Here is a 27,796-nt window from a genome sequence, read left to right as displayed (position 1 = left end):
AAGAAATAGGACATGCGATTCAAATTATTGGTACTGTCTGTAGGAGCTTGCACTGTAGCCCAGTCTTCTTTCAGCTTCTGGATGCCATTGTTCTGCTAGAAATATACAGCATATTCACAGATAATAGAAATAAATGTACTATTTACTTGTGTGATTTCTTTTTCCTGTCATGGATACTTTTACTTTAAAATGGAGGTGGGACAGGAACAAATGGAAAACTGTGTGGCAGGGCAGCCTGGATATCAATTCTGGCTATTAAAACTTTGGACAAATAAACATGCAGTAAAATTGACTTTCATTGGATGTATACTTCTAGGAATTTATTAAATTTAAAAAAAAATTGAAATAGGGTCTTGCTCTCTCTCTCAGGCTGGCGTGCAGTGGTGTGATCATAGCTCAGTGTAACCTCAGATTCCCGGGCTCAAGCAATCTACCTCAGCCTCCCAAGAAGCTAGGACTACAGGTGTGTTGCCACCACACTTAGCTAAGCTTTTAAATTTTTTTTGTAGCGATGAGATCTCACTATGTTCCCCGGGCTGGTCTTGAACTCCTGGCCTCAAGCAATCCTCCCTCCTTATTCTCCCAGAGTTGGGATTCCAGATGTGAGCCACTGCACCCAGCTTCAGTGCTAGGAATTTTAACCTATGCACATGTTTTTAAAATTTCCACCACTATCAGGACATAGACTGGTTCCATCCCTCCAGAAAAATCCCTTTTGCTGTTACTTTGTAATGAGACCTTCCCTATCAATAACACCTGGCGACCACTGATCTATTCTCTGTCAATGTAGTTTGAATTTTTATGAATGTCTTAAAAATAGAACCATACAGTATGCAACCTTTTGAGACTTTTTTTTTCCCCACTTGGTGTAATGCCTTTGAGATTCATCTAACTTTTACGTGTGTCAGTGGTTCCTCTTTATAGCTAAGTGTAGTATTTTGTAGTATGGATGTACTGCAGTTTCTTTATCCATTCACCCATTGAATACCATTTAGATTGTTTCCAGTTTGGGGTCATTATGAATAGAACATTCAAGTACAGTATTTTCATTTCAAGTACAAAATTTTCATTTCTTTTGTGTGCTGCCTAGGAGAGAGATAGCTGGGTCATGGTAAGTGTATATTTAATAAGAAACTTCTAGATCATTGTCTAGAGTAGTTGTACCATTTTGCATTCCACCAAGAGTGCAAGAGAATTTTATTTGATCTGCATTCTTACCAACATAGTATTGTTGGTATTTATGTTAGCCATTCTAATACATGTGTCATGAGATCTCATTTTGTTCTTAATCTACGTTTTCATAAAGGCACTTGATGTTGAAAAGCTTTTCATGTGCTTATTTGCCATTCGTATATCTTTTTTTGAGAGAACTGTTTAAGTCCCTGGCCATTTTTAATTTGGGCTGTTTTCTTACTGCAGAATATTCTAAGTTCTTTATATATTCTGGATACAAGTTATTTGTCTGATATGTGATTTGCAAATATTTTCTCCTAGACTGTTGCTTGTCTTTTTTATTCTCTTAATTGTGTATTTATAGAGCAGAAGTTTTCAATTTTGATAAAATCCAATTTACCATTTCTTAAAAATGTACTATGCTTTGGCGTCTTAAGAACTTGTTGCCTAAATCCAGATCATGAATGTATTTTTGTTTTTTAAAGTTTTACAGTTTTTCATTTTGTATTTAGATGTATTAATCATTTTGAGTTAATTTTTGTTAAAGGTATAAGCTTTAGGTCTGGATTCATTTTTTTAGCATACAGTGCAATCATTCCAATGTTATTTGTTGAAAAGACTGTCCTTTCTCTAATGAATTGCCTTTGAACCTTTGTCAAAAACAAGTTGTTCATGTTTGTGTGGTTCTATTTCTAGATTCTCTATTTTGTTCCATTGATCTATGTGTTTATTTGTCAATACCACATTGTTTTGATTACTGTAGCTTTCTTTATAATGTCTTGAAATTTAATTTTATCATTCTCCAGCTTGCTATTCTTTTTTGACCTTTTTTTAAATTCTAGTTCCTTTATCATACTGTATATTTTAATATCCGCTTTTCTGTACCTACAGAAATCCCACTGGAGTTTTGACTGGAATTGTGTTACAAATACAGATCAATTTGAAAAGAATCTTCACTGTACTGAGTCTTCTAATCCATGAACAGGATATGCCTCTGAATTTAGTTAGGTCATCTTTGATTTCCTTCATCTATGTTATGTAGTTTTCAAAATACAGATCCTCTACATATTTTGATGGAGTTACAGTCAAGTATTTTCATTTTGGGATCTTAAAAATTATTTATTGCTATTATATGGAAATATTTGTGCTTTTCAATCAATAAAAAAAGGGCAACTCCCTCTGTGCATTAGGAAACCCCTTCCCTTTCCTTGGCCTTGAGCTATAGAGCATCTCCTTGTATTCCTTCTAATCCTCTGCTTCTGAGTTTAGGCTGCATTGAGTCCAAGCTGGGGTATACTGGAGGGGAAAAGTAGTTATTCAGCTGCTTTTCAATTTACTTTTCAGATTCTTCAAATTGTTGCTTTATGGATTCTGTCTGGGTTTTGTAGCTGCGTTCTGTTAAGGTAGAGTAAGCAACCACTTGCTTACTCCCTCTTAACTGAAATTTGAAGCAAGACCAGTTTCTTTTGCTGTGAATAGAACTAAATAATTTGAAAAACATTGTAAATATGTTTTGTTAGCAGGTAGTCCCCCTGAGTATTGAGATCTTGCAGCATTCTTCCCTTGTCTGCTCCCTCTCAAGAAAATGGCAGTACAACTCCTTTCCCAGCCCTGAATACCCAGCTCTTACTTATGGTCTCATTTAAGTATTGACTAGGGAAAAATAACCTTTTTTGGCTTGAGTAGTTGTAATTGAGTATGTGATGTCAGAGTAATCTGTGACAATTCTTAAAGAAGAGAAGTCATAGTGTTCTATCTACATAACTAGGTTTGAGTTATTTAAGACTGCGTCTGCTGGCAGCCTTGGCAAACTCTAGGGAGAAGTGGAGGACTGATATTTAGAAAATTAATTTGTATATGAGAAATTTGATATTTCACAATTAAAACTTTTATGTAGCAAAGTAAATGCTGAGATGTGAAGGCAAATATTTTAAAGAAGGAATGAACTCCCTTAATTTACATAACAGCCTTAGATTTTTTTTTTAATTCACTGCTTTAAAAGCCGATTTATCTAGCTAGAATTCTGCAGTGAGAGTATTGAAAGCTTTTGGATTGTAACTGGTGCAAGTACATTTTCTTTTACATTTGTTGGCCACTTTGTTTCAGGTTTGTTTTAGGTGTGCCAAGCGCAAGCCAGTATAACCATGAATTTCTGAACCCATCATCTCCTGTAATAATTGATCCTTTCAATGTAAGTTTTAATTATGTTCTGGCTTAGTATAATGATATAGAGATAGTGTTATATAGTTTCAGTTCCAATCTGGTTTTCCCTAAAACAGAAGATATTTAGCAACATTTGTGTCTGCTATTACTTGTTCTTGTATAAGAGAAAGGAAGTAAAGAAATGGTTAGTTTTGTGTTTGCAATGGACGAAGAAAGTGTTCACTTGCTTTTTCAAAAGTGGGAGAAAAGTGCTCTACATTCCCTTTTGCTTTTCTTGGAAGAAATATGTACTGTAGTAAAAAAAAAAACAAACAAACCATAATTAGAACTTCTTGAAAAAAATTAGCTGGTATTTCAGTTATACCTCATTTTGATGAAGGATGGGTATCTGGAAGCAGGGTTGGGTACATGGTCATGAGGAATTGAAAAAGCATAGACTTTAAGGACAGAGAGATAGGAGTTTGGATCTAAGCTCTGTCATTAAAATGGTGGATATATTGTTTAATAACCCTAACGTTTTTGTTTTTCTGTCTTATGTACAGTTGATTTACCTACTTAATTCAGAGACTTGCTTAGTGAATTTAACAAGAACATTTGTAAAGGGGCCCAAAACTATGCCTGTCATAGAGTGGCATAAGAAATAGTGATGTCATTATACAATAGAGCAAAAAAGTAAGTAGTTTAATAGCTTAGAACTTTCTGAAAAAAATCACAGGATGAGTAGCAAGGAAACTGATTAGCTTATTTAATATGGGCAGATTCCAGCCATCAGGGAGGCCCAACATTGCCTAGTGTGGTAATGCCGGCACATGAGAGGACTTCGAGTTACGCTGGCATTCTACCTGTAACTTATGACATCAACAAAGGTCCCAGAAATAATACTTCGTTTTTCTTCTAGCCTTGTGAATAGCATTGACTTTTAGAAACTTAATAGGCAATACCAAATGTGAAATTGTTTCAATTAATATTTTTTGTCAGATAATTTTATTGACACTAAATCTCTTTCTCTTCTCTTTAAAACATTTTTTAGAGTCAGAGTCTCATTCTGTTGTTCAGGCTAAAGTGCAGTGGGGCAATTATAGCTCACAGTAACCTTGAACTCCTGGGCTCAGGAAATCCTCGTGCCTCAGCCTCCCGAGTAGCTAGGACTACAGCTTTGCTCTACCACATCTTGCTGTTTTTTAAATATTTTGTAGAGATGAGAGTCTTACTGTGTTGCCCAGGCTGATCTCAAACTCCTGGCCTCAGCAATCCTTCCCCCTTGACCTTCCCTCTCCATTTTTTTTTTTTTTTGGAAGGCCACCTACTTCATCTGTCATCACCCACCATAAAATTTTATAGGTGCTTGGTTGCCTGAACAGGTTTTTAAAGTTTTTATTAATTATAGTAAATTTATATTAAAAATACTTTATTATAAACAATATCCATTGTAGAAAGTTTGAAGATATTAATGTGCGTAAGTAAAATAAAGCAAACTTCTCCAGAGTTTATTCCTATTTTCTTCAATGTATAGAATTCTATATTATTTATTTCTGTATGCATTTGTTTATACCAAAATGAAATGCTGTTTTGGTTATCCTCATTTGTCAACTGATTTTTCTCTGATAATGCTCTTTACTTTTTCATGTTAATTCATTTTCATCTTAGTTATGTCCATTCTCACATCCTCATATGTACCCAGTTCATCCTCACATTGACTCAAATGCCCCTAAACCATGTACAGGTACTTTGTCCTAATTAGGGTCTAATCTGGGACTTTGCTTGGCATTTGGTGGTGTCCTATAACCTTCAAGTAGTGTCCACTATGACTCTTTTTTTGAGGGGATCAAGATAGTTGCTCTACAAAATACTGTGCTATCTGGATCTTTCCAGTTTCTTCTTTGTGGTGGTGTTAACTTGTTCTTAAATCCTTGTATATGGAAAAACAATATCTAGGCAACATAGATTTAAGTTAAATAGGTTTCAAGTAGAACATATGTATGTGGGATCCTGGACGCAGGAGACACAGAATCCAGAGGGGCCGCTGTTCAGGGGGCACTCTTCAGACCACAGTCTTAGTGCTGCTTTCTGAGTCTGACATGCTTCTACTTCTTATGTTTGATGTCACTATATATCAAAGAATCATAATTTTTTTAGTCTAATAAAAACTTTGTACATTTTTAAAAAGTTAATTTCAAGTGTAACTTTGAAAAAACTCAGTTTTTACAGAAAATGTATATTTTAAGATTGTTGATCACACTATTTATTATCAGGGCTTTCTCTAAAACTAGGGATGTATTATTTTAGGTTTCCTAATGTGGCACCTTTAGTCTCAAGAAAACAGTAAAACACCTTAGATATTGTAGATGTATGTTCTGCATGATTAAAAAAAATACATATAGACTTTTAAAGCCTGTAAGAAGTTGTGATGAAGACATAGCTTATGATCCTGGAGAGAAATAATTTAACTGGGAGCTGGTCATTGGTCAATCTAGCTACTCTGGGAGTAGGAAAGATTAGAAGATATTTGCAATGGTTAATTTAATAAAATATAATGAATTAATAGAAATGATTAACAATAATGCCATAAAACATGTTTTTGATTGACATTTACTTCATTTTAATTTACTAAACTTTGAGGGAATTCCATATTTTTATCAAAAGTAAAAAAGTTGCCATGTAATGTATCTCCTCTCTCACTCTCCTCATATATATTCATAATATTCTTCTATCAAATAATTTTCAGTTTATACCCCTTTAGCCTTGTGAATAGTTCAGAATACTCTTTTGCTTCTTAAAAAACATTATTTCTAAAAGTTCTCCTGTAGAACATTATTATAAAGGAGTACCTTTAAAGAGACATTTAGGGTAGTTTCCCTTTCAAAATAAGCATATTTGATTACTTGATATGTGGAACCAACTTTCCCTAGAATCGAAGATGAAAAGAGTCCTCGAAGGAAGTGGGCTTAGTGAAGACTGGTCATTGTGATAAGTATTTCTCACAATTCACTTTTGTTTTTATTGGCTCTTGCTCTAGGCATTGATTTAGAAGGTTTAAAAATTCATTTTCTTTGCTTTTCTTAATATGAAGTATTAAATATTAGTACTTGTTGTGTGGGGCAAAGTTGTGAATCCAACAATGTCTTTTGCTCTTACATGTAAATGGTGTTAACTTAATAGAATAACACAAGGGCATTCTGGGGCAAGAGGGTCTGTGTCTGTGAACCATCAATCTTCATGTGGGGGACGTGAAATTGCCTTGTGATTCCTGGGGAATTCAAGTACTCATGTTCCATATGTACCGAGCCCCAGTAAGTCTTGTTCTTTCTCTTTCCTTTTCCTGTCACTGCCTTGTTCAGGAGTATGCACTTGACTGAACAAGTGGAATAAAATTTGCTAGGCCATCCCTGTGCCTCGTAAAGGGTCACCGAAATGTCAGATTTCTAAATACGGTCTTGTATGACTCTTCAGAGGTGTGTCTGCATTTTCCCTAATCTGATTTTTTTTTTCAGATTACTCCATCCTGCTGCCCTTCGCCTCTGCAATAACCTGAAATGAACTTTTATCTGTATACTTCTGAAAATTTTTACCAGGACCTTCCCTAGGTGTAACATACCTCCCAAAGTCAGGGACATTCTTTTTACACGTAACACAGAGCATTTAGACAAATGCAATTTTCTTTTACCTTGCATCTATGGAATGATTTATGGTATGCATAATTTAAGCCTTACAATAACACTGTAAGAATAGGTACTACTATCACCAGGATACAGATCAGAAGGCTGTGGCTCAACTTCCACCCCTTCAGTTTTGAGGTCTGGATTTTTCTTTTCAAAGGAATTGGCACCTTAAATGGGTAGACAATTCTTTCTTTTAACAAAGAGAGCTTGGCTGTGAACTTCCTTCAAATTTACTCTGCCATTTCTAAGTAAGTATTACCTTCTGTTTGTATTAATAAATAGGAGACCATATGGAGGGGGTACTAATTATGATTAATAATTTATGTAAAAAGCCATTTTTACCATCTGGTAAAACTTTCTATAATGTTACTTTTACAATTTTAAAACACATACACATTCCTAATCTGTAATTGAAAATTACTTTTCTAATAGATGATGCTGATGATTTCCATACTCTGTTACAGTTTACAAAGGAATATACTTATGGTCTTATCAGTCTGCTATAAAGCAGGCTTGGTTTTGAATTGTTAAATGGTTCCTCATGCAAATGTCTTTTATATTCCATGACATACTAGAATGATTTTTCTTTTCTTTGCATTTTTTTTCCTTGTCCCATGTGGACCTGTTAATATTGGAAAGGAATTTCACAGGGAACTTAACATGGAAGCTATAACAACAAAAGTCTCTGAAAGTAGAACATATTTTCAGATCACTAGTGATTTTAGTCATTTAGATTTTTGAAGATAGCAAACAAGGATCTAACATAAGAATATAGATAAATTAGGTCACAGTATTATCATAATCTCTCATTTGTTTTCCTTTAGTATTTTTCAGCATAATAAAATATATGTCAAAATAACATGAAAATACCTGAAATGAGGTTTTGTTAAAGAATTACATTTATGAGATTTATGTAAAAGGTTCAGTTTTGGTAGTGCTGTAAATATAAGATAGTACAAACTCCCCTCTTTTAAAAAACTTTTTTTTTAAAGAAAAGCTTGAAACCTTCCTTTAAAAAGGTTTACAAGACACTATCATGTTTTGTTCTAGCTAAACAAATTTCTGTTTGACAACTTAAATAGTGCAGAAGTCACTCCAGAAGGAATAAATTGGATGTTTCACAGGTTTGAATTACATTCTACTGCGGGGTCAGGCCCATAGCATGAATTTAAGAGTTTCTGCCTTTTGGTAGGATTCCAAAGGCTGATTATCTCGGACCTGTTTTTCAAAAGTAAGAAGCAGAAGATAAGCTTGTGGCTCTTCTTTCTCAGACTGGGTGGTGATCCTTCATTGGGAGTTGAATGGAGTTTTGGGGTAGGAATTTTTATGGGGAGGAACTGTAGGGTGTGTCTGCCAGTGGAATGTTCATTCCAAGGAGGGATTCCAGGATAGAGTGGGCCTAGGAATGGAATTAATCCTGAGGTGGAGCAGAGTACATCACTTAATCTTCCTGCATACTGATTGTAGGACAGGCATGTTTGAGGAGTAACATCTCTGGGGAAAGAGTATATGCTCAAAAGTGTTCTCTCTAGATGTAAAGCATACATACAAAATTGATATTATAAATACTTGGAAAATTATGTCTTTTTCATCTGAAGACATTTAATGCTTACTGCATGTTACATGTGTAATTTAATCTAAACACTTTGATTGGTACTATTCAATTTGAAAGTTGAGGAAATTAAGGCTTAGATGTTAAGTAATTTACTTAAGGTTATATAATGAATAATGGAGTCTAAATTTGGCCTTACGTCTTTTGAACTTGAGTTGTTTCTTAGTCATGATCCTATTGTGAAAAGCAGGCTGTTTCTAATTATGTGATGGCTGAACCCCAAGGAGAGCCAAGAGCCAAGGAGGTCCAGTGCAGTTGGATCTCCTATAATCCCAGCACTTTGGGAGGCCGAGGCAGGTGGATGGCTTGAGCCCAGAAGTTTGAGACCAGCCTGAGCAACATAGTGAGACCCCATCTATACAAAAAATAAAAATAAAAAAAATTAGCCAGGTACGGCGGTGCACACCTGTAGTCCCAGCTACCAGGGAGGCTGAGGTAGGAGGATTGCTTGAGCTCAGGAGGCGGAGGTTGCAGTGAGTTGAGTTTGTACCTCTGCATTCCAACCTGGGCCACAGAGTAGTCTCAAAAAATAATAAATAAATAAATACGAATAGAAAGAAAGGAAAAGAGCCAATGGGGATTGGTTCGGGAAGTGTATCTACTCTCTACCTAAAGCACCATCTCTTATGTGTTTATCAAAAGAGACTGTGGATTTAAACAATTAAAATAATTGAGCACTTATCTGACCCACTTTGATATTGAAATACAAATGTGTATGATCAGTCAGTTTTTAGTTTCAGAAAACAAGAAAAGCCAGCTGTTTTAAACAGAAAAACAAACAAACAAACAAACAAAAAACAAAAAAAACCCCCCAAAAAACAGGGAATTTGATACTTGTAAAAAAGTTGGCAGTTTGGAGCAGCAGAACCTCACCTGTGCTTTCAGGTCTGGTGACACCATTTGTCTGGCCTGCCAGAGGTGCTGCTACCTCTGCTACCATCAGGAAAGTGGAGAAGTTGCTCCTAAAGTTTAGTTGTGATCCAGGAATCACAAAGACAGCACTATACATGGTGGCATATCTAATTAACAGATGCCTGGAGGTAAGGGAGCCTGGGAAGAGAAGTATTTAGGATTTTGGCCTCTGCAATTCAGGCAGGCATGCAGGAAGACACTTGGTATGGAGGTTACCCACCATATTAAAAAAAAAATTTATCTATCTTTCTATCTGTCTGATAGCAATGGGATAAGACCCTGCTTTGTCTCCATGTCTACATTTCCTGACCTCCCTCACTCCCAGCTGTCATTAAAATGTGACTTTTGTCTTTCTGGTCATGTGTTTCTTTTTGGTTTTGTTTTGTTTAACCATATCACTAAAGGCTTTCTCAGTGAATAAATAATTTAAAAATAAATATTTGATATATGTAGGTAACTTTTTAAAAAGTAGTTTGAGAAGTTATTTTGGCAAGTAAGACAAGGGGTGCTAGAGCTAAACTCTAGCTCTCAATTCCAAATAACCAGCAAAAAATAATTAGCAGATATAACACTAGGAGAGTGTTCTATTATAACTCTGGCAGCACTAGATAGGCTGCAGAGAATCAAGTATGTGTATAGAATACACTGCTATATGTATGTATTTATATACATAATTTTTCTGAATGGAAAGTAGTTTAGATGTGGACTTTACTGGACACTTCTGATAGGAGTTATCTTTTGGAGAGCACATTATGATATCATATTTCAAGTTATGCAGAAGTGTGCAAAGGATTGTTCTTAGCCCAGGTGCCTAAAACTCTCAAAAGTTTAATTAGTTTCTAGGGAGAGGTGGAGTCTTCCAAAGCATTTTTCCCCTCAGTGATCAATGATGTATTATGTAAAACATGTTTTCTTTTCTGGAGTTCCTTGTGGAGTCTTACAACTTTCTTTCTTTACTTCTTAAACCTTTTATATGTAGCAGGCAAGTGTGAGATACCAGTGTATAAATTAAGAGAAACAATTCAGTAGGGAGACTCTTTGTTGCTGTTTAATTTCAGACATCTGTCTCTCAGATTTTTTCTTTATACAGTTAAGTCCTCAATTTATGTTGTCACTGGGTTTGTGGAAACTGCAACTTTAAGTAAAATGATGAATAAGGAAACCAGTTTGACTATAGATTAATTGATGTAAACAAGACTTCCTATGACATTTCTGGTCACAAAAGCATCAACAAACTTTTAAGTAAAAACCCAAACTGTCAAATTATTAAACATTAAAATAAATCGGAGCTATACATACATTTAAGAAAGGTTAACAAACCAGGTGGGATAATGATTTACCTATTTATTCCAGTTTAGGGTCATGGGTGGCCAGAGCATATCCCAACAGCTCAGGGTGCAAGGCAGGAACCCATCCTAGATAGGATGCCATCCCATGGCAGTGTGCAGTCACACACACCCACACTCACATACACTGGGACAATGTAGACACATCAGTGAACTGACGTGCACGTCTTTGGGAAGTGAGAGGAGGCCAGCCATTCTGGAGAAAACCCATGCAGACATGAAGAGTAAGTGCAAGCTCCACACAGATGGTGGCCCCACCCAGTGTGAATTGATTTCTTTTCTCATTAACATTATAATGAAACAACATTGAATGAAACAACATTATTCAAGAATCTGAAGTTATGTATTTTTCCCCTTCCTCTGTTTTCCCTTGATGTATTTAACTACAGGGAGGAAAAAACAAGTGGTAAGCTTTAAAAACAAACCAAAATCAGCTGGCTGTTTTGGAAGTATTCACGTTTTTGTAATCAGTCCAGTGTGTGTAAAATATCTATTAACTTAAGGGCAAAACAATAAGCAGTAGCCTTAGCTGAGAATTACCCAGTTGCTCAATTACTTCATTTTCAAAATGTCCTTTAAAGGGGGTAACTGCAGAGAGAATGTTTGCAATTACAATCTAAGTTTTGATATGAGAAATAGGCTTGCTGATGATTGGGTTTCAAGTAGAGAGTTAAGTAGTCTTAAATTTCATATTCTCACCTATTCTAAATCTGAATACAAATAATACAAAAGCTAAAAATATAGACTTTTGATGGAATAGCTAAGTATTCTAATATACCCTCTGAGCTCCCCCTCTATGCCAAACAACTTCAATTTCACACTTCCCTCTCCTTCCCCACATATTCTTATTCCTCGAAAACACTGCTGTTCCTTTGGAAGGTATTCATTCTCCTTAGCACAGAGGTAATATTGGCTTTTCTCATGCCCCATTTTTGCTTCATATTCTATCAACCTTATAAGACAGGATATGTACAACAAAAATTCTGACTACTTTGGATACCATCTGGCCAAACATACGTGACCACTCTCTTGTCCTCCATCTACCAGCCAGGTCATTTCTTCCCCATTTCTACCACCTCATTCCCTTCTAACCTTCTATCATCATGATCTTTGTTAAAATACGGTGTATGACCAATCTAATACCCTATCTTAATGTGTTTTTGTTTTGTTTTGAGACGAGATCTTGCTTGTTTTTTTGAGGCCAGGTCTTGTCTAGGCTGGATTTGAATTCCTGTACTTAAGTGATCCTCCTACTTCAGCCTCCCAAGTAGCTGGGACTACAGGTGTGCACCACTGCATCCATGTGTGTATGTGTATTTAAACCTCTACTCCTACAGGTAATTTCCTTTGTTACTAACTGGAGTGACCATACCTCTGAAATTCAGAAATTCCACTCACTTTACAAATCCTTTCCAACTAAACCTTTTCTAGTACTCTGTACATCTCTTGAACTTTTTATTCTAGTTATCTGGCTTTTTTTGGTTAAACATAGAGATGGGGTCTCACTATGTTGACCAGGCTGGTCTTGGTCTTACTCTTGGCCTCAAGTGATCTTCCCACCTTAGCCTGCCAGAGTGCTGGGATTGCAGGTGTGAGCCACTGTGCCTGGCCAGTTATCTGACTTTTCATGCATTTATTTCTGTATTCTGTGTAAATTCCAGCATCAGTCATTTTAACTACTTTCAAAGTTGACTCAATTTCAGGCTTTTCCTTCTTCCTAGACAAACTTTTACCAAACATGTCACTAACCATAAAATGGAATCATCCTAAACTGTAGTATCTCCTATTTCTGTTTTCTAGCTGATAGGTGTTTCTAGAGGGAGAAAGTGGGCCTTGATAACCCAGTGGAAGACTCTTTGCATGTATCTCATGTAATTTTCATAACCTGCATGAAAGCTATTTTTATCAGCAACTTGTAGCCTTTTTTTTTTTTTTTTTAAAAGGTGCAGTGTTGTGTTTGAACCTAGGCCTTATGATGTGTGGAGGACAGTGGATGTGGCAGCTCCAAATGTCATATCTGCACATGAGTCTTTCTTAGAGAATAAAATCTCTTTCTCTGATTGTCAAACAAGACTTGTGGTCTCACTCTGAACTAGCTTTAACTGAGTGGCCAAAGCAGTCACCATGGCCGGAGTAATGTCAACATCTAGCTGGCCTGGGCTTGGGTTTTGGTCAATCATAGTAGTAAGTTTGGGAGATCTTTCTACTTGGTTTAGGCCAATCAGTGCCCACTTATGTGGGTAGGTTATGGGAATCAGTCCCATCTAGTCACCAGCACTGCTAATCTGTGCAAAAAGTATAAAATGGAGGCCAGGGAAGCATCTGACAAGTGTCTGTTACAGTAATTGATATTTTTATTAAATATAAAGGGCTTCTCACATTTTTGAATTCTAATAGTTTATTTCAGGTTTGGTTGTAGAAATTTAGAAAGCCAAGTCCTAAAAGAAGGCACTATGAAATCAACAATGAATAATTTTGCAGGGTTTGTTTTTCAGAAGCTCCTATGGGAGTAGGGAAGGTATTATTATAGTAAATACAAGTTGGGATGTTATGAGCCATATAAGCTGGAAGACCAAGGATGCAAAGTAATTGAGGTTGCAGGTGAAAGTGTAGCCCTGGTGATTCTTCAAGTACTCAATGATGGACGGCATGTAAATGAGGTTAGGGTATTTATTTGAGGGCTCAAGGTCACAGGCAAGGGATGCAGGAGTGGAAAGTTATAAGAAGCTATATTCCGAGGATGAATACTTCTTTTTTGCCCCAGCCTTACTGAGGTATAGTTGCCAAATAAAAATTGTATATATTTAAGATACAGAATATGTTTTGATATATGTTTACATTGTAAAATGATTACCACTGTTAAGTTAATTGACATATTCATCGTCTCATATAGTTACCATTTTCTGTGTCTGTGATGAGGACATTTAAGTTCTACTCTATTAGCAAATTTCAGTTGTATCAGTCACCATGCCATACATTAGATCTGAAGAACTTGTATTTGATACATTATAATCGTTATATTTGATACGTTTGATTTTTCAGATGTGGAGATGTTTCAGGTAATGACAAGTTCCTAGTGGTAATGGAGGACAAGTTTGGAAAGACCAGTGAGCTAGGTAGGATGTTGAATGGACTATCAATATGGGCACTGAAATTTAGAGAGTAGTGACAGCACCACGAAAGTATAAGCTTACTATTAGCCAGATGTCAAATTCCTCAGTGTTTGTTGAAGGTGACTCAAAGTTAAATGATTAACATGGTTAAAGTGGTAATAGACATGGATGATGAGACCCTTGGGGGCGAAGGAAGGATTGTTAATGAACTGGAGTCATACATTAGTGCAGAAAGGATTCAGGAAAATGCTGACTGTTGCCTTTCCCTGGTCTGTGGAGGCAAGCAGAGAATGAAGAGTCTATTTGACAGGTGTGTGATGGAGATGGCATAATCAAGAAAAAGACAAGATACATTAAGGCAAGGAAGTAGAGGATGCTGTCATAGAAAATGTTAAGAATGGTGTACCAAGCTTTTTGGGAATTAGCAGTTCAAGAAGTACAATGGAAATCATTAGAATGGTGTGGGTAAGGTAGTGAAAAAGGATCTGGGAAGGTGACACTGAAGCCATTCTGGGAAGTAATTCTGGATCTCTGTCTCTTGAGGGAGACAGGGCTGCGAGATGAAGACGCTGCATACAGGTTCTCTATGCTGTGATTCTAGACTTTTAAAATTTTTCATTTTTTTAGTGTTATCACTGACTGTTGCTTGAGCTTCTTCTCTTGGATCACCCGAGAAACTGAGCTTCTTGCTGTTTTCCAAGCCATTCCCTATTCCTCCTGCTTCTGTTCATACATCTAGTTTTGCAGAAATGTCTCAGTTCTACTTCAACATCTCAAGTTAATATCCCATAAGACCATGTCAACCCTCACCTCCTCCAGCTTGTGACTCACTATCCCTCTGCCCAGTTATATTCTCTGTTTTATTTGGCATGACTTTTAGGACACTTTGTATTCATGTTATTTTGTGTGTATTTGTGGCAGGACTCCATATCTTAGTATATTTCCTATGCTCTCTAGTAAGGTGCCTTGCACTTTACATGTATCAAAGTACTGTGTGGAATATGAGCAGTCAGAAAAGACTCCAAAAGGAAAAGCCTTCTGAGTTTGTGAAGTTTTGATCCATGTATGAAAATATGCTTAATTCATTTCTGTATGCAGTAAATTCAACTTTGTTAACTAGAATTAATTTTATATAATACATAGAAACACTGGAAATTGAATTTAAGACATTATTCATCTGAAAAATTAGATTTACCATCTTTTTTAATGTGACTGCTTCATTTTAATTCCTTAATCATCTTAGCTGCCTGTTTTATACCTGTCTGGTATTTAAAAAAAAAAAAAATCCACCTTTTATTGCAGAGGAGGATTTCCTCTAGTTATTTATTTTGAATCAAAGGAGACATCAGCTGTAGCCTATGTCCCTGAATCAGCTTCCTATTTTCTTCTTTGAGAATAAGCCTCAGATGTCTTTTTTTTTTTCTTTCTTTCTTTCCTTTCTTGGACTCAAATACCACTGAAAACTCCCAGCAAGCAGAAAGAATAGTTATATGATGACTGGAATATTGGTATAAAGTTTATTTTTGTTGCCATAGCAACTACTCAGCTACATTGTCTCTCACTTGTGAAACTTCTAGCTCCTATGAAAATATTTTGTGTAACTTCCTGTATTAACTCCTGCTTGAAGTTATGTGTCTGTTCCTGGCTCATCATGAAGGGCTTTGCCTATTGTTTTTCTTGCTTTGAAGAAACCAAAACCAAACAGAACTCTTTAAATCTTTGACTACTTCTGTTCATTTATGGGGTTGGCTGGAAGTTTCTTGTGAATGTCCAGAGTACCCTTCTGGTATAGTCCGTTTGTGTGGCTATCTGGGACCATCACAGACCAGTCTCACTCTGTCGCTCAGGCTGGGGTCCAGTAGAGCAATCTCTGCTCACTGCAACCTCCACCTCCTGGATTCAAGTGATTCTTGTGCCTCGACCTCGGCCTCCCCCAGTAGCCAGAACTACAAGCGAATGCTACCACACCCAGCTAATTTTTGTATTTTCAGTAAAGATGGGATTTCCCCATGTTGTTCAGGCTAGTCTCAGACCAGACTAGGTAACTTCTAAAGACTAGAAATGTACTTTCTCACAGTTCTGGAGGCTGGGAAGTTCAAGCTCAAGGCCTGGACATCTGGCAAGGGCCTTCTTGCTTCATCCTCACATGGCAGAAGGCAGAAGAGCAAGAGAGCCCACTTGCAGCCTCAAGCCCTTTTTACAGTAGCATTAATCCATTCATTAGGATGGAGCCCTTGTGACCTAAACATCTCTCATTAGGTCCCCCTCCCAACACAGTCACATTAGAAATTACGTTTCTAACACAGAAAGGAAGGACCATACCATAGCAGGTATGGACAGTCATACCATAGCACCTTCATTTTATATGTATATTAATTGTTTAAAAAAAAAAAAAAAACATGTATTGACTCTAGTAGCAGTGCAATCCAAAAACGAAAACAGCAAATTTCCTTCTCTAAGGGAATCTACAGTGTAAAGGGAAACAGATAAATGCGTAAGTATCATATAGCACTTTTGCACCCTGATTACCCATGAATGGCCTCCTCTAAGTGCTTAGGGAACAAGACAGGGAAGCAAAGTATGCAAACAGAAGGAAGGGAGGAGAGATTAGGATGCCTGCTTCAGGAAATTCACATTAGAGCTGGCCCTTCCAGAGAGAATACGGTGCGGTGGACCATGGGTGGATGTGCTCACCTCACTCTGGAATTCATCGCAGCAGCCGCGTGAAGTAATTACATATGTGGATCCAGCACTTTCTGTATGCTTTCGCAGTGTGTAAGGAACTTGGAGGACTAAAGAAATATCTACAAATTATGCCTTAAAGAAATGAACTTAACATTTAGAGATATAAAATGCAGATACAAAAATAGAACAATAAAACGACGTAGGATTATATACAAAAGCAAGTGTTTATTGAGGGACTTCTGTGTGTTGCGCAGTATGGTGATACTATTCCTTTTGTGGATCTTAAAGTCTGTAAAATATAAAACATATAAAACATGTATAAATGAACACTTAATGCAAATGAAGTTAGAGCTAAATGCTGTGAACACTTTGAAATGACAGAATGTACCATGAGATGAGAGAGAAAGGAAGCCTGAGAAGATGACAGTGGTCCACTTGGATCTGCTGCTTCTCCTGCCTGGACTCTGGTCTTGTCACCTCCTTCTCATGGCCTGGCTCCACACATCTAGAAAGAATGTGAAAATACCCACTTTTATCAGAAGCGTTTGATGGGTTAATTGATTGATTGAGACAGGGTAGCTCTCTGTTGCCCATGCTGGAGTGCGGTGGCATAATCATGGCTTACTGAAGGCTGTATCTCCCAGGCTCAAGCAGTCTTCCTGCTTCAGCCTCCTAAACAGCTGGGACCATAGGCGCGCACCACCATGCCTGGCTAATTTTTTATATTTTGTAGAGATTGAATCTTGCAATGTTGCCCAAGCTGGTCTCAAACTCCTTGCTCATGCGATCTTCCCTCCTTGGCCTCCTAAAGTGCTGGGATTATAGACATGAACCACCATGCCTGGCCAGTGTGATGGTTTTAACTTCATTTCGATCTCTTGCTTATAATATTCAAGTGTCTGAAACCACTACTGCTAAATCTGTAACTGAATGTCTGGGATGGAGGAGAAGTTTTTAATGTTTGGGTCTGACCAGCCCAGCAAGGACATGCACTTCTGACCACACTGATTCCCTGAACTGCTTTCTTCAGAGCCACAGGCCACAGCTTGAGAGGCTCTCTTCTCTCCTCTCCGCTCTCATCTCTCCTCTCTTTTCTTTTCTCTTCTTCTCAATGGGGTCTTACTCGGTTGCTCACGATAGGATACATGCAGTGGCATGATCACGGCTCACTGCAGCTTCGACCTCCTAGGCTCAAGTGATCCTCCTGCCTCAGCTTCCTGAGTAGCTGGGACCACAATCACGTGTCACCACATCTGGTTAACTTTTTTTTCTAATTTTTATTTTTAGTAGAGATGAGGTCTCATTATGTTGCCCAGGCTGGTCTGGAATTCCTGGGCTCAATGGATTCTCTCACCTCAGCTTCTCAAAGTGATGCGATTACAGGTATGATCCACCATGCATGTCCTTCATCTTGCCTTTCTGAAAGACCTGTGGAATTTGGGCATTTATTCTTGGAATATTTCTGTAGAAGTCCAAAAAATACATAGTTGTGATAATTGCATACTGAAGGCTTAATCTCCCTTTTATGTAATATATGAAAAAAAATGTGAAAGCAAGGCAAACTACTGAACTCTTGAAGTTATAACATCTTAAGTATAACCATTTAAAATGTATCTTGGGGAAGTTCTGATTTTATAGGTGATAAACTTATACTTGCAGTGTGTTTTCTTGTTATTTTAAACATTAAACTTTTATCAAACATTTAATGTGATATATTTATAGAACATTATTTTTGTATTTCAATTGCTATTATGAAGTCTAAATCTTTGACCACAAATCTACTTGTTATATTAATAACAGTCTTAAAATATCTGGCTGTTTTTATTAAAATTGTGGTAAAATACACAAGATAGAATTTACCATTTTAATCATTTTAATGTGTAAGATATACAGTTAGTACATGTACAGTGTTGTGCAACCATCGCCACTATCCTAGCTCAGAACATTTCCGTCATCCCAAAAGGAAACCTGTACTCATAAAGCAGTCCCTCCCCATTCCCTTTCTTCCTCAGCCCCTGGCATCTACTGATCTGCCCTTTTTTTTTTTTTTAAAATGTGAATAATATAATGTCACAGATTGCAAAATAATGGAAAGAAACTGGTTTGATCTTTCTTGCTCAGTTGATATAAAAAATAATACTTTTCTATTCGGTTTGTTAGACTAATTTTTTAGGTGATTTAAAAAACATAATTAACAGTTAATTTAGGGATGAGGAGCTCTACTGTAAACATTTTTATTAAAACATTTGTAATTTTATTAAAGTAGCAAATGAAACTCACAAAATTAAGTAGTAGTAGTAATAAAGGCCAGGCATTTTCTTAAACTTGCATAATACTGAGAATGAACTGTAAGAATGAAGCTAGCCATCAAGATTTTTCACACTTTAGTCATTTCTGGGAATATAAAATTGCAACCATGAAAGTAAAAGATAATTCAAAGTAACAAGGATTAGAAGTGTTGGCTGAATAAAAAGTGTCCTAAGTTTTAAGGATAAAAGTTCTACTTTTTTTTTTTTTAACTGGATAGCCGCCTCTGAGGCTAAAGAAAAAAAACCATTAAAAGAAAGGAATCGCTTTATTCCATTTTTAAAAATTCAACAACACATTGATAATGTTTTTAGGGAAGCATGTTTACAATTTCTCTAAAAAGCAGTAATGAGGTTTGAATACTTTGTTATATTTTTGAGATTTGTTGAAAATAGATCTACTTTATTGGTTTTCTCTGTGTATGTGGTTTCTTTATGCTTTGTTTTGTCTTGAGCACCTTCACAGATAAAGCCTTTGAAATAAAGTCAGGGTCGATGTTTCATTTGGGGCACAATTTCGAATTAAATTTGACTTTTAGTTCAGTGGAAAAGAATGTAGCTCTGGAGTCAGACTGCCTAGGTTCAAGTCCTGCCTCCAAGGTGTGCTACTGCCTTGACTAATTTGCTAAATAGTTCTTACCCTTATCAGTGAAGTATCTTGTAAAGTATCCATAAAGAGATGTGTCTGTGGGGTTGTGAGAAAGGGGAAGAGCACCTCAGCAGCACTTCACAAATTGTCTGTTCTGTAGTAAGTGTACAGTGAACATGAAAGCTTCTGATTTGACCGTGATGATACCAAAGCATTCTTTTATCTAAAAATTAAATGTTAGCCCAATGCTTCTCTAACTTGTTAGTAGCAATTTTATTTTTATCAGCCTTTCTCAAAACTGTTCCAACCTCTCTCCACAAGTATTCATATACTGTTATCACAGGCATGGGCCATTATTGTGCTATTTTTGTCATATGGATATGAGGTACCTAAAAAATAAAAGGTTTTGGGTTAAAAAAAGAAAGTCTAATAAGTTAAATCAATTTAAACAAGAGAAGTGTTTGTTTTCTCTGTAGTGTTCATTGTGATGTATGTAAAAGGTATTTAATCTTATTTTTTGTGTTTTTGATTTTGAAGCAGTAAACTTCTTTTATAATTAAAGTGCAACATGATGAAACTCAGACTATTACAGAGGGAAATGCGTTACTGCTGTTGAAATACTGGAGGGATGTTTGTGTATTTAAAATTCTCCTAAGTATAAGGAAACGCCCAGGGGAAAATATGCACATCACAGGCAAGGGATTCTTAAAGGGTGTCTGTTCTAAAGTTGACTTAGTGGAGGAGCAAATTATTGACTGAGAATTACATTTACTCCTTGCCCAGAGACCTCACAAGGCGACAGCAGTCTCCATGAAAACACAGCATTTACACTGTAATGTTGCCTACCCTGCCTTGTGGATTTCCACTTTGCCCATTAGATACTCTGGCAGCACTGCCCAGGGCAAACATTATTTGGTTTCTAAATAAGGCATAAAGCTGAAAATACACAAAAGTGGAATGGTTGTGGAATAAATAGGAGCGCTGCAGCTCTTGTCCATTCTCTGTGGTGATAATATCATCTATGTCTTTGAGCTCATAACCCATTATCCTGAGATCCAAGGAAAATAATAATTAGATCTTCAATTAATATTTAATTATTCATTATTGTCAAAGAGGAAACCATGCTAAAAAGATTGCTCTCGAAAAAAGCCATGAAAATCTCAAAACTTTTCCATGTGACTGACTCAGAAGCCTTAAAAAAAAAATGAACATATGTCTTTAAGTTGGCCAATAACTTTTATAAATTTAAACGTTTATAAAAGGGAGGAATTACATGGAATTCCTTTCATTCTCAGAAAATGTTTACTACAAAGGCCTCTTATGTTCTCACTTGTGGCATTAGAACCCTCAGTGTCAGCCATTTCTACACTGTAGGCGCTGTGCTGAGAACTTTGGTTACAACAGTCCCCTAAGTGGCTGTTATTACTACCCCATTTTACAGATGTGGATTTAGGAGAATGAGGATAAGTTAATTTGCTCTAGGTCACACAGACAACTAATGGGAATACCAGGAATCGGGTCCAGGTAGTTAGCTCTGTGTTGCTAGACTACCTCACATTTAAGCAAAAGTAACACTTTGCTTGAATTGTAGGACAGCAGAGTGACATAATTATTTATCTAAGCTATAAAAGAAATAAAAGTAAATCATATCATATTTTAAAAATATTTTAAAATTCATAAGGCAAACCTTTTTCTCATTAGGCCTCATCTCCGCTCTGAGTGCAATATGCAAACATTCCCGCAGATGGAGGCCTGACCTGTGTCTCATACCTGCACGTTCCCTACCCTCCCTTTCATGTTTGGTCTAAATGTGTGGAGTGCTGTCATCTTAAGGCTTCTCTTTCCCTCTAGATTCAGTTACTGAGACAGAGGCTGATGAAAAAAGACCTGAAGGAAGGCCCTAGTCTCTGTGGTCTCTGTTTGGAGGAGCTAAAAGGGGACTTTTTGGTCAAGAGACTCGGAGAGAATGTCCCTGCTGTAAGGTGACTGTCCTGCCTGGGCCTGAGAGTCTGTGGGAGGCTGGGAAGTGTCCTGTGGAAATAGGCTCTGTGTTCTGGGAAATGTCGTGGGTGGGGCAGGGCAGGGCAGGACAGGACAGGACAGGTCATTAAGAGCAAGGAGGAAGAATCCTGCATTTCCTGAAGTTTACATGGAATTCTCCAAGGGATTCAAGACCTCATCAGTGTTGGTGAAGGCTCTTTAATATTGTTCTCAAGGCTGAATGGAGCAAGGAACTTCCCTGGCTTTTCCTGTTGGGAAAATAGAAGGCAGGGATAGCCCAGATTCTTTCAACTTATCAAGAAATAGCAGGACAGTTCTGATGAAAATTTCCCAGGCAAAGATGGTGACTTTGTCATGATTTGTACTATTTACCCTTTCTCATTAGAGAGCCTGTGATCTAGGGTAATATTTACATGTTTGGATCACTTTTCCACTTAGAATGTAAGAAAAGACCAAATTTCCCTGCCTCTACTTAGGAATAGGAAAGTAATTTGGATAGAAAAACAAAAAACAAAAACAAAACAAAAGAAAAAAAAAAACAAAAAAAACCCACAAGCAATTGATCTCATTTGGAGACTGCAAAATTTAAAGACCATGTTTCCAATATGACTCTCAAATTCAAAAATCCTGAATGACTCATTTCCTGTGAAGTTTTGTCTTCCTCCTGTAATTTCTATCCTAGTTGTGGTTGGTCTCATCATTTACTGAATTATCGTAGTCATACACTGGGATTTCTCCTGGTCTTCCCCCTCCCCTTTTGTTAACCTGTGACTCGGTCACTAAATTTTGCTGATCCTATCACTTAAATGTCCCCTCAACTCATTTCCTTACCTCTCTTCTCAATGCTACCAGGTCTTGGCAATTTTTACCTGGATTATAGATCATTTAATTGGTCTGCTTGTCCCTGGTCTTAACCCTTTAATTAATCCCTTCCATTTTCATTATAATGATATCTCCATATGCAAATAAGATCATATGACTCCCTATTTTACTGATTTTAGATAACCCAAATTCAGTATGGCCTACAAGGCCTTGCTTGGAAAGTTGTCTTTTTTGTCTCACTCACTCTGTCGCCCAGGCTAGAGTGCAGTGGCATGATCTCAGCTCACTGCAACCTCTGCAGTTGGGTTCAAGCAACTCTTATGCCTCAGCCTCTTGAGTAGCTGGGATTACAGGCACACGCCACCACCCTGGCTAAAGTTTTGTATTTTTAGTAGAGACATGGTTTTGCTATGTTGGCCAGGCTGGTCTCGAACTGCTGACCTCAAGTGATCTGCCCGCCCCCGCCTCCCAAAGTGTTGGGATTACAGGCATGAGCCACTGTGCTGGGCTGACAAGTTATTTTCTTTGGAGCATTAAGACCTCTTTTCTCCCCTTGCATTTGCTATTCCTCCCAAGTATCACCATTTCTGACACACCCACTCTCTGAGCTGGCATTTTATTCCTTCAGTGCCTTGCAATTCTCCATGTCATAAAGGCTTAGTCAATGTTGAGTAAGTTTCTCCTGATCAGTCTCTGCTTTTCTCATGTATCTGAGGCTATTCCTATTAGAACCATCCTATTAGAAGCACCAGAATTATCTTTTTGTGACTGTTACTGGCAACTCTTGGCCATTACGCATAGGAACAGACAACGGTGAGATGTAGCCATGTACTTTGTTTTCAGTGCCATTCTCCCAAGGCCACATAGAATGCTGTGTTTAGCAGGGCAAATTATTTGACAACATAGAAAATTTTACATAAAAATTCAGAGTTCTTATGTCTTCTGAAAAACTGGAAAACTTCCTAACACAAATTCTCTTTTCCCAGAGTATGTATTAGCTAGATCTGAATAGCCTGTACTATTGCTCGCCTTTTCTCCAGCTCGCTGCAGGTACCCCTATGCCAGTTTCTTTTACACTTGACCCATTTCATTTCTATTGTGCCTCAGTGATGCCTGTCTTAAGGAAGTTGTTTTACGCTCTTTAAAAGTTGCTTTCGGAAATCAAGTTAATATTAAGCTTATTATTCATGAATGTCATTTATCTTGGTTTAGAAGATTGTGTTCTTATTTTTCCTAAGAAGGATCATTGTGAGCATTCTTGCTGTTATCTGCATTCAGGTATATAGCAGCATTCCTGTGTCGCTCTCCCTTAATGCTGCCTGGAATCCTCAGGTGCATAGGTGCATATACAAAACGTTTCAGGAGAAGCTTAGGGCAGCATCCTTAGGCAGGTATGCAAAGAAAATCTAAAAAAGAATCTTGGATTATACTGTAGTAGTCATTCTGTCTTTAACAGTAGTGTGTGTGTGTGTGTGTGTGTGTGTGTAACTCATGATTTAGTGAATTTTTGTTTTTCCTGGCATATTATTTCTTTTATATTGGGTCAAATTACTTCTTTTTAAATAAGTTAAGACCAATAGTAAGGTTTGTATATGCCAGATACAGAACTGAAAAGACATTTTGAAAAATAAAAAAAAAAAAAATCAAGCTACAATTCAAAATTAAACTTGTACTAGATGACATATGGTATTCTGGATTAGATCATGGAACATATAAAAGACATTAGTGGACAAACTCTTGAAATCCAAATATAGTCTGGAGTTGAGTTAATAATCACTAATTTTAGTATTAGTTTTGCCAAAGGTACATTGTTGTATAAGATGTTAACATTAAAGGAAACTTGGTAAAGTATATATGGGAACTGTCTTCAGTTACTTTACTAATTTTCTGTAAATGTAAAATTATTCCAAAACAATAAGTTTATTTTTAAACATTAAATATCAATCGTAATTATTTTTGTGTTTTTTCCCCAAGGGCTAATAGTGTTACCCTTTTTATATATGTTAATCATAATGTTGTTCCAAGGACACTTAATCACAATTTATATAAATAGTTAAGTGGTTGAATTAAAAAGAAAAGTGTTCCTCATAACTGATTCACTTATTTGATAGCAAAGACTTAATGATTGCTTGTCAAGTGCCAGCCCCTGTTATAGGCATCAGGAGAAGACTGACAAGGCGTCTCTTCTCAGAGTTTAGATTCTGAGGGAGAACCAGGTTGGTGGGGGGAAGGGGGGAGGAGGCAGCCAGACAAAATAAATTAAAAAAAAAAAGTGATAAATGCTTTGAAGATAATTAAAATAGGGTGATGGGATAGCAATTGGTATGCTATCATAGACTTGACTAAGAATCTTTATGAGAAGGAAACATTTAAACAGGGATCTGAGTGAGGAAAAGCATTCCAGGTCCAGGGAACAGTAGTGGCAAAGCCTCTAAGACTGGGGGTGCTTGTATATACCAGACCTAGAAAAAGCCAGTGTTGCTGGAACGCAGTGGGCTGATGAAGGGGCCATGAGAACTAGATAGCGCTGCAGTTTGGGGCTTCCTTTACGAGGATGAGGAGTTTGAAATTTATTCTAAGGGCCATGGGAAGCGTTTGGAAGGTTTAAAACAGAATGAATGGATAGTTTACATTTTAAGATGGTGACATGGAAGTTTTGTGGAAGAGATTGGAATGCCTCCTGAGAGCAGAGGCAGGGAGACTGTCAGGGTGGAGTGGGAGAGGATGCGGGGTTGAATTGGACTGGGGGAGGGTGGTTGTAGTGTAGATGAAGTACATGAATTCAGCATCTTTTTCGGATTGAAAATGGAAGTGAGGGAAAGAGAGGAATGAACCAAGATGAATTCTTAGATTTTGGACTCTACTGGGGCTGTTATTGAGGTGGGGGAGACTAAGGGAGGAGGGGTGAAAAGTTCACTTTCGACATTATCAAGTTTGAGATGAAAAATAGGCACCCAAGAGATTTTAAAATATGGGTAGTAAGACCCCCAAGTAGGGTGATCCCATATAATTGATTATGCAACTTGGGGTATCTTTGAGGGCATACGAGGAGGAAGTATTTGGACACTAAAGACTACCACCAGGGGCCAGGTGCCATGGCTCACGGCTGTAATCTCAGCACTTTGGGAGGCCAAGGCTAGGGGACCACTTGAGGTCAGGAGTTTGAGGCCAACATGGTGAAACCCTGTCTCTACTAAAAATACAAAAATTAGCTGGGCATGGTGGCACATAGCTGTAATCCCAGCTACTCAGGAAGCTGAGGCAGGAGAATTGCTTGAACCTGGGAGGCGGAGGTTACAGTGAGCTGAAGTCACACCACTGCACTCCAACCTGGGTGAGAGAATGACACTCCGTTTTAAAAACACAAAACAAAACAAAACAAACTACCAGCAGGACAACAGAGACAAAAACAGAATGTATTGCATGTAGGAAAGATTTCAGGATTGGCAACATCAAATGTTTAGAGTGCCATGAAGAAATCAAGCAAGATAAGATTCCAGTAAGAATACTGTTCTTCAATATCTGGAGCAGCATGAGGGGCATTGGTGTTAATGAAGATATGGTACAGTCTGGGTGGGGTTGGGGATGGTTGCCAGATGGAATTGGACTCATGAGAGGCTATGAGGTGAAGAAGTAGAAACTATGAATGCATTTTTTTTTTTTTTTTTTTTTAAAGAGGCAGGATTTCTTCCTGTTACTGAGGCTGGAGTACAGTGGCACAGTCACAGCTCACTGCAACCTCAAACTGCTGGGCTTAAGCAATTTTCCTACCTCAGCTTCCCCAGTAGCTAGAACTACAGCATGTACTGCCATGCTAACCTGAACAACTTGTTTTTTGAAGTTATTATTGTATATATATTTAAGGTGTACAACATGATGTTATGATAAACATATACATATTGAGAAAATTATTGCAGTCAAGCAGATTAAAATATGTATCTCCTCACACAGTTACCTTTTTTTTTTTTTAATAAATGGTACAGGCACTTGAAAACTACTCTTAGCAAATTTCCAGTTTCCAGTATACAGTACAATATTATTAGCCACAATCCTCATGCTGTGCATTAAAGCTTACTTACTCTTATGAACACCTTCTTAAAAATGTTTTGTTGTGGAGAGAGATGTAGGTACAAAGTACACAGAGCTGTATAAGAGACAGTCAAGGCTAGAAAGCAAATGCCAGTGACAGTTCTTGTGATATTCTGAGCTATAACCTTATCAGTCAGTATTGCACACATGGAGGAAGAAATAATGCTTCTGTCAGTGAAAGTAATGGGACATGTAATTTTGTATCAAAGTTTCTGTCACTCAGAATAGTCTGTGTTTGATTTTGAACATTCTGGAAATACCGGAATTGTTGCAAAGATGCACTTTGATTTAGAAGAAGACTGACTATAAAATCTAGGTGTTTAAAGTCTTCTCCTTTCACATCGGGGCCCTCACAGTAGAACGTTAGTAGAAGTGAAGCCATGAGACTGAAATGCCAGCTTCTACTGGCTGAATTGAGGTTTCCATGGTAGAAAATGATGTTTGCTCTGGACCCATTGGGAGAAATTTTAGGGCATCTGCCAGGAAGTTTACCTGGTTCTTTTTACAAAATTAAATGCCTGCGTTTTTATCCGAATTTTATTTTTATATACTCGGCTTTCTTCAAACTATCATCTTACAAGTAATTTTAAGGTTTTAAAAAATATTATACAGATGTGCTTCTTAGCTATAAGATCAAATGATGAATTAAAATATTTTGTATATATTGAGAATCTGCATTTATAACTTATAAAGGAAACAAAAAATTGGATTCTCCAGTTTTAAAATTGCTTGATAAGGAGCTGCTTTTAATTTTTGTAATTTTTATTGTGTAAAACATGTTCTCTTCAGAAAAAGACCCTATGAAAATGTTAGCATGATTATTCCCAGAATGATTTGATAAGACCAGTGAATTCCTTCTTTTACATATTTGCCAGAGGTAAGAAGTGCCTGGCGCTTACGCATACATGATAAACAGTTGAGTTAGTAAGAGAGCAGGGCAGTTGGTTCAGCATCCTCTAAAGCGCTAAAGGAACTACTGTTTTATAGAGACTTTCTGGAACAGTTGTAAGTAAATATGTTGTGTAAAACTTTTAAAATAATTTAACCTTTCCTAATCTTTTGCTTTAAAAATATCTAATATTTTCTCTCAAACTACTATTACCCTTACACATTTTAATATGTCTGAGGACTCTTTTTTTCTGTCAGCATTTTTGTAGAAAAAACTGAAGTAGTTATGTTTTTGTGAATTGATGTTTTGGAGAGTAAATTATGTAATTTTTTTTCTTAACGCATTAAATGTATATGCAATGATTAAATGTACATACATATTAGAGAAAAATTATTTTAAATGTAATGCTTAATCCATTAAACTCTGTGTGTATACAT

General features: G+C 37.0%; 1 protein-coding gene across 20 annotated transcripts in view; it reads left to right on the top strand.

Moving 5' to 3' along the window:
- COBLL1 (cordon-bleu WH2 repeat protein like 1) overlaps positions 1 to 27,796 on the top strand; it is a 160,815-nt gene that overhangs the window by 41,209 nt on the left and 91,810 nt on the right. The window contains exon 2 of one of the 20 annotated variants that reach the window (XM_073019765.1): positions 370 to 463. The exons of 18 other annotated variants lie outside the window; for them this stretch is intronic. The gene's annotated coding sequence lies outside the window, so the exon portion shown is untranslated. Of the gene's footprint in view, positions 1 to 369; positions 464 to 7,222; positions 7,244 to 27,796 lie in introns of those variants that run through there. One more of the 20 variants, XM_007965203.3, reaches the window with a different exon arrangement.

This window comes from Chlorocebus sabaeus, chromosome 10 (genome assembly GCF_047675955.1).
Source record: "Chlorocebus sabaeus isolate Y175 chromosome 10, mChlSab1.0.hap1, whole genome shotgun sequence".
In the NCBI taxonomy this organism is placed as follows: Eukaryota; Metazoa; Chordata; class Mammalia; order Primates; family Cercopithecidae; genus Chlorocebus; species Chlorocebus sabaeus.
The sequence above is the reverse complement of the archived record's forward strand: the minus strand, read 5'-3'. Positions and strand labels throughout refer to the sequence as shown.